At 32.5% G+C, this 13,681-nt stretch overlaps 1 pseudogene; it reads left to right on the top strand.

Annotated features, from left to right (window-relative positions):
- Positions 1-7,289: 7,289 nt before the first annotated feature.
- Positions 7,290-9,833, top strand: LOC120084003 (pentatricopeptide repeat-containing protein At5g25630-like; annotated as a pseudogene).
- The last annotated feature ends 3,848 nt before the right edge of the window (positions 9,834-13,681 follow it).

The raw sequence follows: 13,681 nt of genomic DNA, 5'->3' as shown, positions 1-13,681 counted from the left end.
CAATACCAGAACCAGACTTTCATAGAATACTTACACCAAGCCAACCAGAACCATACTTTCATAGAATACTTACACGAAGCCATCATTTCTCTCATTCACAAATATCAAGTAGTACTAATTTCATGAATAAACAAGAATCAGAATACCAGAATCACAATACCATAAATACAACTTTCAATAATAAACAGATCATGTCTTCCACCTATGAATTTATCCACAAACAAGAATCACAATACCAGAACCAGACTTTCATAGAATACTTACACCAAGCAACCAGAACCAAACTTTCATAGAATACTTACACCAAGCCATCATTTCTCTCATTCACAAATATCAAGTAGTACTAATTCCATGAATAAACAATAATCACAATACCAAAATCATAATACCATAAATATAGCTTCCAATAATAAACAGATCATGTCTTCCACCTATGAATTTATCCACAAACAAGAATCACAATATCAGAACCAGACTTTCATAGAATACTTACACCAAGCCATCATTTCTCTCATTCACAAATATCAAGTAGTACTAATTCCATGAATAAACAAGAATCACAATACCAGAATCACAATACCATACATACAACTTTCAATAATAAACAGATCATGTCTTCCACCTATGAATTTATCCACAAACAAGAATCACAATACCAGAACCAGACTTTCATAGAAAACTTACACCAAGCCAACCAGAACCAAACTTTCATAGAATACTTACACCAAGCCATCATTTCTCTCATTCACAAATATCAAGTAGTACTAATTCCATGAATAAACAAGAATCACAATACCGAATCATAATATTTCTCTCATGAATGCAAAACAGATAGAATCTTCAATATCATATGAATAGTCCATCAAACAATAAACCAGAGAATCACAAACTCAGACCAGAATATAGAAAACAGATCATGTCTTCCACCTATGAATTTATCCACAAACAAGAATCACAATATCAGAACCAGACTTTCATAGAATACTTACACCAAGCCATCATTTCTCTCATTCACAAATATCAAGTAGTACTAATTCCATGAATAAACAAGAATCACAATACCAGAATCACAATACCATACATACAACTTTCAATAATAAACAGATCATGTCTTCCACCTATGAATTTATCCACAAACAAGAATCACAATACCAGAACCAGACTTTCATAGAATACTTACACCAAGCCAACCAGAACCAAACTTTCATAGAATACTTACACCAAGCCATCATTTCTCTCATTCACAAATATCAAGTAGTACTAATTCCATGAATAAACAAGAATCACAATACCATAATCATAATACCATAAATATAGCTTCCAATAATAAACAGATCATGTCTTCCACCTATGAATTTATCCACAAACAAGAATCACAATATCAGAACCAGACTTTCATAGAATACTTACACCAAGCCATCATTTCTCTCATTCACAAATATCAAGTAGTACTAATTCCATGAATAAACAAGAATCACAATACCAGAATCACAATACCATACATACAACTTTCAATAATAAACAGATCATTTCTTCCACCTATGAATTTATCCACAAACAAGAATCACAATACCAGAACCAGACTTTCATAGAATACTTACACCAAGCCAACCAGAACCAAACTTTCATAGAATACTTACACCAAGCCATCATTTTTCTCATTAACAAATATCAAGTAGTACTAATTCCATGAATAAACAAGAATCACAATACCATAATCATAATACCATAAATATAGCTTCCAATAATAAACAAATCATGTCTTCCACCTATGAATTTATCCACAAACAAGAATCACAATATCAGAACCAGACTTTCATAGAATACTTACACCAAACCATCATTTCTCTCATTCACAAATATCAAGTAGTACTAATTCCATGAATAAATAAGAATCACAATACCATAATCACAACATCATGAATACAACTTCCAATAATAAACAGATCATGTCTTCCACCTATGAATTTATCCACAAACAAGAATCACAATACCAGAACCAAACTTTCATAGAATACTTAAACCAAGCCATTATTTCTCTCATTCACAAATATGAAGTAGTACTATTCCATGAATAAACAAGAATCACAATACCATGAATACAACTTCCAATAATAAACAGATCATGTCTTCCACCTATGAATTTATCCACAAATTCATTCTAAGCTACCATTTACATTCTATTGAGACAAAAAACAAGAATTACATCCTTACACAAATCGGCCAACAAAACTTTCCCATCGGGTCCGAATTATGTCGATCTCTCCTTGCGTATATGCATCTTTTGTATTGAACTACAAAAAGGAAAAAAAAAAGACAAATTCAACATAAGACTACGTCCATTTATTAAATTAAAGCTAGCATTATATAAAAAAATAAATAATTTACGTACGAGGCTAGTAATGGGAGTAGTAGGATTATGCACTATTTCGTGTATATACTTTTGCACTTAGTACCCGCATACTACAGAATCTAATTGACGAGGGCACTGCATATAAAGAAGTTGAAAACAATTGTTAAATTGTTATAAAGAAGTCGAATGAACATAAATTGTTAAAAAATGAATACAAATTTACCTTTATAGGTTTCCATTTTGGAGAAGATCGATAGTGTTGGAGATCGTGCTTGGCTTGCCATGTTTTCAATCCACTAAAAAGTTTAAAAACATTAGTTAAACATAAATACTTCAATTAAGAACTAAGAAAGTTTAATTACACTTACATATTTATAACTCCATGAAAATCCTCTTGAACCTTGCTTCGAAGAGAATCCAAAACATAAACACAATTTTCTTGTAGATTGATTACAATCAATATCCAATGATAACTATAATAAGCAACAATTTTGAAATATTAGTACATGTATAATGCAAATTAAAAATAACTTAAGAACTTGTATCTACTTACCCTGTGTTATATGGAATGAGGACTAATTGGTCTAAATTAGCTAATTCTAGTTGATTGGCTAAATTTCTGGATCGGATATCTTGAGACTTCACGTGTGGTGATATTCTTGCTTGATCAATTATAAAAAACTTATTCGTAATATCACGACCACATTCATCCCAAAGATACCTAGACAAAGTAAAAGTTATTATTTATCAACATGAAACAAAGTATACATGAGTGAATATAGATGAGTAATACTTACGCAATGTATGTCAAAATACACATGTAGCCTATTTCAACCATATTGCAATATTGGAGCAGATCATCACAGCCTAAATAAATAAATTTGTCTCTTCCAAATATATGCTCATCCAAAGAGATACGGATCATGTCTACATCGTTCATATTATGCATGGCATGTCCGTTCAATAATTTGATAGTACCATTAGCCTTAGCATATTTAGAGGACTGACTGAAGCTCTTAATTGGTGAATGATCCTACCATAACCAAAGTTACAAAAATTCAAAGTAGGAAAAATAATAAATAACCAAACTCATAAATTGAAAAGGAAACATACTTTTTTCTCGTCAACCATAACTACAAGTTCACGAGGCCATTTTACGAAGTTGCTCATTGCTTGCTTTAAGAACTCTATTTTACCCTTCACAGGAATTGGTATAGGCAAATCTTCTCCAATGACAATGTCAATCAGAACTTTAACAGTTAAGCATGACACATCATCATCAAATGATGTGGCTACTGCAACAGTATTATCTATAGTTCCTATAGCCAAGTGGCATGGTGTCCCCTTAACAAATTTAAAAGACCTTATGTCATGTATGGTTAAGTACGTACAATATGATTAAAATTTAAACGTCACAATAAATAAATTACCTTCAAATCTTCTTTAGACATCTTCTTAGTATCTTCTTCTTTAGACATCTTCTCAGTATCTTCTTCAGATGTACTTATTGCAACACTTCCAACAGATGATTTGAACTGATGAGATTTTTTGCTGTGATTTCTTTCTCTTGACATTTTACCATGTCGAACAATTGTTTGACTAGAGCCACCTTAAATTTCTTCGCTCATAGAGGACTTTGGTTTTACTAATTTGAAATATTGAGAATGGGAAACAAAATCACCCATTCCTCTAACACGTCCCCAATGTTCTTCCGTACCCAATGCTTCGGTGAGAACATCTTCACCTTCATGAACTTCAGTCAATTTATCCTGTAAAACATATTACAATTTTCACATAATATTTATATCATCTTAAACTTATATATATGTCATCTTAAATTTTTCATAATATATACTTACAATCCGATTGGCACATTCTCGAGTAACTTCATTAAAGTATTCATTATTCTTTCCTTTTCTTGCTTCTTTCCATAAAGTCGCCCGATAAGAAGGGTCATTCGATAGGTTCTATATGAACATACATATTTAATTAGCATAAACATATTAGAATAAAATATTTAATTTAAGTCGAATAACTCACTAATTCTTGGGCAAGATTCGCATAGCCCTTCTGAGAAATGTGGTGATTATATACCCATTTCACACTTCTTTCTTTTTGAACACGACTGATTTTCTGTACAACAAATCTAGTTGAAGTTACCTATCAAAACAATGATAATGTTGACATATAATTTATTGTGAATGACTTACCTCCCATTCTTCACTCAATCGTTCATTGACGAACGATGTCCAATGATTTTGCTCTATATGAGAATATTGTTGCAGTGGAAATTGCAAGACCGAGGGTACATTCTTAAATGGAAGTATGAACTTTTGAGTCAACGTTGTCTTGAAAGTCCGAAACTTCCTAGATGCAGACATTAGTATACAATGTTTGGACTTAGAGTTCACATTGAACGACATCTGCATAATGAAAAAAGTAGTTAAACAATAAACTAATAAATTACTATGCAAATGAATTAAAAGTTTAGAAAACATACCGCTACACAATCAAAAAGTTTGTCTTTTAAATGATTTGAATCTTTTTTTCCAAGAATCATACATTATAGGAATTTGTTGTCGAACACAAACTCCTATATAACTCTGCATCTTCTTTGCTCCAAATCCAACCGGTTGTCCATGTTCATTATAATCGATGGTCAACCATTGCCTAGATGCCCTTATTTGTGCCAACTTAGACATTATAGTTGGGCCACGTGGTATACTTATTCTACTATGTTTTTGTGGGATCATATTTCTATCATCCTCACATCTACTTGTTGAAGTTTCCATGTCAATCTACAAAAAAATAATAATAATAATAATAATAAATAAATAAATAAAATAAAATAAAATAAAATATTACTCACACAAAAAACATATAATCTTAATATTTAAATACATATAACCATAGTAAATGACATACCATGTTTAATACATTATTTATCAACCCATCGACCCTTACAGTCAGGTCTAATGTATGTGGATGTTGTATCATCAATCTCAGTAAATGTATCAACATTGGGCATTCTTTGCATACCTCCATAACCACACTCTTGTAGCATATCTCCTATTTCATCTTCATAAAAATCATCCTCAATTTTTCGTTATGGAGATGTTAAAACAATTGACCATCTCGAATTTGCGGGGTCTTCTACATAAAACACTTGTTTTGCTTGAGAGACTAAAATAAATGGGTCTGATTTATGTCCAATATGATTGAAGTCCACAATAGTAAACCCAAACTCGTCTGTTTTGACTCCAGTTCTATTCTCAACCTAATTACATTTGAATAAAATAAATGATAATCCATGATAGTCAGCTCCCATATTTCTTGTATTACACCATAAAAGTTCATATCTGACATGATGGGCCTTTTATCCTTAGCACTAGAGACTTGCATTGTGGTAGCCGTTATACTAACTCCACTATTTTGATCCCTTCTAACATCATCACGATTCTTTGTGTGATAGTGGTAACCATTGACCACATAACCAGAATATTTTGCCACAGTTGGACAAGGTCCATTAGCTATCCATCTCAAAAAAGGCGATATGGAATTTTTGGGTAATTCGAGAGCTAGTGCAACCTATGATATATTTCATAATATTTTAGTAGTTAACATTTAATTATACATCAAATAGTAGGTCTCTAGAGATTACCCGTGTGGACACCACCGACTGAATGTACGATTATGCTCTTTTTGAAGCCACTTTCTACTTTTATTTTTACTAGAATTGAGCTTAGACAAAATATCCATATGTTGCCTATTATAAATGACAAAGTTAGTAGATTATTGAATAATTGAGTAACTAAAATAAGAATAATATGAAGATCTACATACTCGACGTAAGAAAGCACATCATTTACATTTTGAAGGACATAAAGATGAGCTTGATCCAACTCATCCTTACTCGATCTGATAAAAGAAGCAATTGACAATGCTCTATCAATGTTTGAATTCGCTTTCTTTGTTGATGAGTTTAGCCCAATAGAATTAACACCATATACGAATTCAGAATAAAACTCTATAGTCTCTTCAACAATATAATTTTCTCCAACACATTCTTATGGTCGATTTCTATTTCGTACATGAGTTTTCAACACTTTCATGTATCGTTCAAAAGAATACATCCACCTCAAATAAACAGGTCCACAAAACTCAACTTCTCTTACGAGATGCACTACAAGGTGTATCATTATTGTGAAGAATGATGGAGGAAAATACTTCTCTAAGAGACATAGAGTGACAACGATATCCTCTTGCATACCCTTTAACTGAGATGAACCGATCGCCTTACAACATATAACATTAAAGAAGAAGCATAAGCGAGTAATTGCAAGTCTTACTGTTTGGGTAAAATATCACGAATGACTACCGGTAATAATTGTTGCATAAGAGCATGATGGTCATGCGACTTAAGTCTGTAAAGTTTCAAATCTGTGAGCGACACTAAACTTTGAATGTTCGATGAATAGCCTTCAGCTACTTTAATTTCTGATAGTACCTTACAAAAGCTCAATTTCTCAGTTCATGTTAATGTATAACATGTAGGAGATAAAAATCCTACTTGAAGGGCTAACTCTGCTCTAATGTTCAATTCTACAAAATCTAATAGAGTCTTTATTCCATCTTTTGTTTTACCAGGAATATCAAGCAATGTGCCAATAAGATTTGCACATACATTCTTTTCAATGTGCATCACATCTAATCAATGTCGCACGTCAAGATACTTCCAATATTCTAACTCGAAAAGAGTAGATTTTTTTCTTCCAATAAGTTGAAGTGTTATCTCCACTGTTCTTTTCTTTGATACTTTTCTTACCAAATGAATATTGATACTTACTTGTTTCTACAAGAATTTCTTCCTCATTCAATGGTTCTGAACCAAATTCTAATTCTTGTGCACCATTAAAAGTTTTTTTTTGTTTCCTATATGGATGATGGCGGGGTAGAAACTTGTGATGCCCGAGATATGCCATCCTCTTCCCTTTTGGTAAATTAGTGGATGAAGTATTCTCTCCACAAATTGGACATGCATGATATCCTTTAACTGTACAACCGCACAAGTTACCATACGCAGGAAAATCATTAATAGTCCATAATAAAATGGCTTTAAGCATGAAACGTTGTTCTTCATATGCATCGTAACATTCTACCCCATCTTTCCAAAGTTTTTTCAAGTCATCTACTAACGGAGCTAAATAAACATCTATGTCATTTCCCGGTTGTTTAGGACCAAATATTAGTGCAGTCAACATAAAATTTTTTCGCTTCATGCACAATCATGGAGGTAGATTGTATGTCACTAACATCACTGGCCAACAACTATATCTACTACTCAGATCTCCAGGTAGATTTACCCCATCTGTTGAAAGATTAAGACAAAGATTTCTAGGTTCTGACCCAAACTCTGGCCACAAATTGTCTACTTTTTCCACGATAGGGAATCTTTGGGATATTTTAATAAACCATCTGTTTCTTTTTTTTTAGCATGCCAGGTCAAAAACTTGCAATCTCTTTAGTTCGAAATATTCTTTCAAATCTTGGAATTGGGGGGAAATACCACATGACTTTTGCTGGGATATTCTTAGCCCTTTCGTTTAAATTTTTTTGAAGCTTTCGTCTTGACGTACCACAAATGGGGCATACAATTGCATTAGAGAGTTCTTTTCTAAATAAGCAACAATCATTTCTACATGCATGAATCTGCTTGTACTTCATTCCAAGAGTACCCAACATCTTTTTTGCTTCATAAGTAGAAGTTGGAATTTCATGAATTAATTCCAACAACTCAGTGAAACTCTTATCGCTCAATCTAAATTTAGCTTTTAAATTATATAACTTTACCAATGTAGATATTTTGGAAAAAGTTTTACAATTTGGGTACAATGGTTTCTTCGCATCATCTAATAATTTTTCAAAATTATCGGATTTTCCACTAAAATAGTTATTGTATGCAGCCTCAAACATTCCAATTGTGTCATCAACATCAACATCATCCTCATCAACTTCTTCTCTTTCACTAGTAGACACATTTTCATTGTTTCTCTTAATCGGTAATGATTCACCATGAAAAATCCATGTCTGATAACTTTGATCTATACCATTAAAAAATAAGTGTTCTCTTATTTTGTTCACATCTAGAGTCTTTGCATTAACACACTTCAAACATGGACAACTCATGACGTTCAGTATATTTGAATGTTGTAGACCATTTTTAATAAACACCTCAACCCCTAAACCATACTCAGCTGACATTCTATTCATTTTCATCCATGACTTATCCATGATTGTAAAATATGTAACTTAATCTAAAAAAAAAAAAAAAACAATAACAAGGGAAAATTTAAAAGTATAAAATTATGATTGTAAAATATGCAACATCAACAAATTTAGAACAACTAGACTTTTAAGATCAACTCTAAGAAACTAAAGGGACCTACAAAAAGATCAACTCTACACCATAAGATCAACTCTCCAACACTATCGGTCTTCTCCAAAATGGAAACCTGTAAAGGTAAATTTATATTCATTTTTTAGAATCTACAACCTAAACAATGTGCCTATTAGATCATTTTATCAACCAAACAAAACAATACGATACAATTTTACAAAACAATAAAGAAGAATCAACCAAACAAACAAAACAATACACTGATTCTAGACTCTATATTTTTTAATGTTGTTATTAATGCTTTTTCCAAAGCTGGTAATGTAGAAGAAGCCATGCTAACTTTTAGAAAAATGAAGGCTAGTGGACTAAGGCTAGGTACAAGCACTTTCAACACTTTGATAAAAGGATATGGCATTGCCGGTAAGCCTGAAGAAACTATAGAACTGCTGGACTTGATGTACAAAGAGGAAAATTTGAAACTCAATCTGAGAACTTGTAATGTACCCGTCAAAGCATGGTGTAAGAAGAAGAAAATAGCATAGGCATGGAATGTGGTGCAAAATATGGTAGCCCTGGGAATCAAACTAGATGTTGTTACTTACAACACCATAGCAACTGCTTATGCTCAGAGTGGAGAAACAGATCGAGCTGAAGAGATTATTAAACTGATGCAAGATAACAATACTCAACCTAATCAGCGGACTTGCGACATTGTGGCTTGTGGATATTGCAAGGAAGGTAGACTAAAGGAGGCCATGAATGGATAACGCCATACATATTTTAAACAACATGTGTGAATATGGAGTTTCTCCTAATTTGAAGACATTTAAGACTATAATATGGGGATATGGAGAGGCAAAACAACCATGGAAAGCAGAAGAAATGCTTCAAAAAATGGAGGAATGCAAAGTTAAACCTGAGAAATCTACAATCTTATTAGTTGTAGAAGCCTGGCGATCTATTGGATTGACAAAAGAAGCAAACAGAATTATGGCCATGATGAAACGCATGGCAACCACTAATCAAATAGAGACGAAGAACGATATGCGAGCAGAGAACTCGGACAAGTTTTATAAGAAGTAGCTTTTCGGTACCTCTCATACAAATATATTGCAGATACCAAATGCTAATGCAGTTGATCAAAAGGTTCAACCACTGGAAATAAAAGGGCTCACTTGAAATTGGACATACAACCCACGCGAACAGCTCCGGAGAACCAACGATAGCCCACCTAAAATTGGACAACGCCAAGCTCACCTGAAACTTGAAGGCAACAATGAAGACAACCCCACCTGAAGGCAAACGACCAACTTGCAGCTACTGAGAGAGGAGAGAGTTTGTTTTGGTAGGTGAGACCAGCCGATCGAGGGTTTGAGTTTGAGTTTTGGTAAAGTGAGAGAGCTGAGAGAAATGAAATTTAGGCCTTCATGCGCGCGAGAGGGAAATGAAAATTTTGATAAAATAAAAATAAAAAAATAATGGGAGGCCTTTAATGTCGGTTTTAAACCGACATTGTAGGCCATCTTCAATGTCGGTTTAAAACCAATATTGAAGATCCGTTTTTTTCAACCGACATTGAAGCCCGAATTTCTTCTAGTGAATGAGAAGAGTGTAGTTGTGAGTCTTTTGTGGAGTGTACTCAGTTAACGAATATTAATTAATTTGGTTAATGAGTTTAGCCATTCAATCTCATATTGTTGGAGCTCCGGGTCTATAGGTCTGCCAGGTCCCCTTGTTAGCTCACTAAAAGATGTTAAAGAGGAATGATTTGAATTGTTCAAATCAATTTAAGGAAATTGTATATTAATATGATTAATATGTAATTGATTATGGATGGGTATTATAATTTAAATTAAGATGGAAAGAAATATTTGAATGAGATTCAAATAATTAACTCAAGTGATTTAGATTCACAAACAATTAATTAATAAATTAATAGAGAGGTGTTGCACATAGACATAAGATGATTATGGTAATTAAATAAATACGTTAAATTGGATTTAATGTATAAATAGTTATTTAATTAATGTGCTAATTAATTAAATAAGTATTGTTTAATTAATTGTGCACAAGGGTAAATTAGGACAGACTTGGAGAAGGGGCTTTTAGGGTAATATTTCATTTTGCAATTTTTACCCAAGCCACCAAAGAAATCCTCTCTACTCCCTCCAAAGAATTATCTCCTCTTCACCCTTTTCCAATTGTTGGATACCACCTATCATTCTATTGGAATCCTAGAGAATAACAAGGTTATTCTTGTGGTTGTGTTCAATATTGTTGAGGAGATGTTGTATTCGAGATTGTGTACGTTAGAAAAGCGAGAGGATCGTTCTAGGAGCTCGGGAATCTTCAAAGATAAGAATGGTTATTCCTTCTTATTTCCCTTATTCTCAAGCATGCTTTCAACATGTTTATCTTTCTATATTCTAGAACATTGTTTTTTGTTTCTTTACAAATAGAATTTTGAGATGCAAGGCATTCACACGCTTTCAATCGAGATTTGATCCCAACAATTGGTGTCATAACAAATTTCTTGCATCTTCGTTCTTTGTATTTTTGAAGCAAAAATCAGTTTAGAGGTGGGGCTTTAAATCTTCATTTTGAATGAAGTTTTGCAAGATTGGATGTTTTAATTTTGGCACTTAGATTGCCTTTTAATGTGATTAAAATGTAGGGGCCCACTATATTTTTGTGCATTTTAATTTTTGTTTCGAGTCTGTAAGACCGCGTCGATCGATAGACCAACTATTGCAGAAGAGATCGAGAGAAACGAAGGTGTTCGAGACAAGTTTAGAGCAGAAAAGGTATAAAAAGGGGAATTTTGCCTTATAAGGTCGCGATGTTGCAATCGCAGTATTGCAACGCTGCGAGGTGAAGCACAATGCGAAGAAGTCATGGATGAATGATACAAACTTTGACGGAACCAGGACGGTGCGTCCGCGATGAGGATGTGGATGAATCTATTTTATTTTATTTTTACCTAATTTACTTATTAATTAATTAATTTGATATAATAATTTTATTAATTTTTAAATTGATATAATAATTATATTCATTTAATTAATTAATTTTACATTAAGGTGCCAAAGTTGGTCCAATTTTTGTTGGTTAAATTAATTTAATTATGCATTGGATGTATGTTTAAATTAATATTTGAATTCGTATTACATATTGTATGTCATATAGATTCAAAATACCTACTTTAGGATAAACATGTACATGCATCATAATTAAATATAAGGGTTGTATTTTATAGATGCATGATTAAATTTGTTGAGGTTGATACCCTAAATCTTGTAGGGTCCTATAGTTTGTAATTGTATTGTATAAACAATTTATTTATTTAATAAAATATGAAATATTTTATTTGACATTGAGTAGTATTAAACCCAAAAACCAATAAACTATCATCCAAGGTGACCATCTGTAGCTTAAACATGTATGTAGAGACATACAGGTGGATCATGTTTAAGTGATAACCTAAATGGTCTCTAGTAGATGGATAAGCCTAGATACCTTATCCTGTTGACACTATGAATACGATCCATTTTTTTGGTGCTATAATTGTTTAAAAGTGCTACAAATGAACTAATCCTGGTCATTCATGTAGAGACAAGTGAGTGAGGGTGTTCTATGCAATGGAGTTTGCATAAGATCGAACCATGAAATGACTAGTTTCATTATATAACGTTGTTCATAATAGAGACTTACATTTCACGAGGATACCCATAGGTGACATGACTTGAATCCTGAGTAAATTGTGAACTCCGCCTATGAAGATTGTCCTTTGATTTGTATGGGTGAGAGTGGCTAGATCGCCGACTCAATAAGCCTACCATTTTGGGGATTCGTCTGATTGGAGTGCTGGGAGCATAGTTATACAAGACGAAATTCACTCCATCCCTAATGTCAGTATAAGTAGATAAATTGCTCTCTTAAGGATGATTCCGAGGCTTGAATAATGTGGCGCCATACCCTCTCTTGGCCCGAGATGGGTTTGGTCATAGTTGGACTATGACTTATTATTCATTTGAGAGATCAGTGGTACTTCAGGAGTTAGATGTAATTACAGGGGCAAAACGATAATTTTTGCCCATGCTCTACTTACGAGCAATTTGTGAAAGGTCATTGCACTTTTGACTGGTTATAAGCAATGGACACATAACTATATCTGTAGAGTGAAGAGTGTAACTATCGGTCTTTAGTAGAGTGCCTGACAGTTAGTGGATGTTGAATAATTTAATTAAAAAGTTTAATTAATTATTCGAGTACCATTGGATCTTCAATCTACAGGTCCATGAGGTCCCCTCTGTAGCTCAATGGGGAATTAATGAAAATCAATTTTGGATTAATTTGAATTGTTCAAATTAAATGTGGGAATTAATTATTTGTGATATAATTAATTTAATTATATATGATATAATTACTATAATGTATTTGATACATTATTTGAGAGGAAATAAATATTTGAATATGATTCAAATATTAGTTATGTTAATTGGATTCATATAATTAAGTTTAGTATAAATGTGATATATATTAAATATCATGCATCGATGAAGGAATTTAAAACTATATATTACATTGTATTTGATATAATATAAACTAGAGGTTATATGTTATATTGGATATAACATATAGTAAGTATATATTATATGTTAAGTTAGTTAATGTATAATTATATTTTTTAAATAAATTGAAAATAGTTTTAATTTATTTAATTTTAATTTAATTTTAATTTTTTGAAATTTAGAACAGAGGGAGTTATTTCTAATTCCCTCCCCTCAATACCTCTCATCTTTCTACGTGTGACAATGATTAAGGATTGAGAAGTTTTTTTCTTCTTGACAAAGGAGAATTATAGAGAATTTCATGTTTTCCGTTTATTGACAAAAATACTCCCTTTCCTCTCATTCTACCTCCCTCTCTTT

Source organism: Benincasa hispida, chromosome 8 (assembly GCF_027475165.1).
Source record: "Benincasa hispida cultivar pf3 chromosome 8, pf3_genome.v1.1, whole genome shotgun sequence".
In the NCBI taxonomy this organism is placed as follows: Eukaryota; Viridiplantae; Streptophyta; class Magnoliopsida; order Cucurbitales; family Cucurbitaceae; genus Benincasa; species Benincasa hispida.
The sequence above is the reverse complement of the archived record's forward strand: the minus strand, read 5'-3'. Positions and strand labels throughout refer to the sequence as shown.